Below are 943 nucleotides of genomic sequence, written 5' to 3' on the forward strand. Positions count from 1 at the left end.
ATATTGTTTGTAGAATTCTTTTGATGAAACAGTATAATTTGAAGTTTTAGGATTTAATAAATTAATATATTATTGTTACTAGATTTTTTCTCTTGAATCGTATTATATTTAATTTAATATAATGGTTTCAAATAAAATTGATATACTCTCTTATAACAAAATTAGTGTAGTGACCCGTGCTAAGCGCGAGATTTCTCATGACTTTTATATTTTGACATATACAAAATTAATATATAGTTTAACGAATAATAATTAATATGAATTGTGGAAGTCGTAGCCGTTTTTTAAGTTTATTTTCTAAAGTATGAACCAACTATAAAAAAAATAAAAAGTATAATGTACCAAGATATATGTAACATTTTTTATAGATAAGTATGACTCAATGATGTACTTATATAAGAAACATAGAATAATAATAATATTAATATATCTAATTTTATGAATGGCTTTTCGCAACTTTTTAAGTGACAGAGATATATTTAATATTAACAAAGCATAAGGGTTTTTTACTTATAAAGTTACTAATTTCTATCTAGTTCATTACATGCAAATTAAGGGCATAAAATATGGCTGAAATTCCAAAATTTGTTTATGCTTTAATCAGCTTTCTTTCTCTTATTCTGGTCTTAAGCAGCAATGGTATTTGTCTCTTTTCACACCCAATTAAATTTTGTTTTTATGATCGTATACACAATATAAATTTTACTCTTTGTTGTATATTCATTTATTCTTATTTGACATCACAGAGATTGAACACTGCGAAACTCATTCAGATTGTCCACATTATATGTGTGACTCACCTCAAACTCCTTGGTGCATGGCATACGAATGTTGGTGCTTCTAAATGTAATAGTTAACTTAAAAATCAATTCTCTATTTCTTTAAGCTTATAATTGGATTTGTAATATTGTTGCTATTTAAGATTTTCTCCTGCTTCGATTTA

General features: G+C 25.2%; 1 long non-coding RNA gene across 1 annotated transcript; it reads left to right on the forward strand.

Moving 5' to 3' along the window:
• The first annotated feature begins 501 nt into the window (after positions 1-501).
• LOC25487196 (uncharacterized) lies at positions 502-943 on the forward strand. Its single transcript, XR_003009371.2, has 2 exons — positions 502-639; positions 747-943. It is a non-coding gene; the product is annotated as an uncharacterized lncRNA (long non-coding RNA).

This window comes from Medicago truncatula, chromosome 2 (genome assembly GCF_003473485.1).
Source record: "Medicago truncatula cultivar Jemalong A17 chromosome 2, MtrunA17r5.0-ANR, whole genome shotgun sequence".
NCBI classification, from domain to species: domain Eukaryota; kingdom Viridiplantae; phylum Streptophyta; class Magnoliopsida; order Fabales; family Fabaceae; genus Medicago; species Medicago truncatula.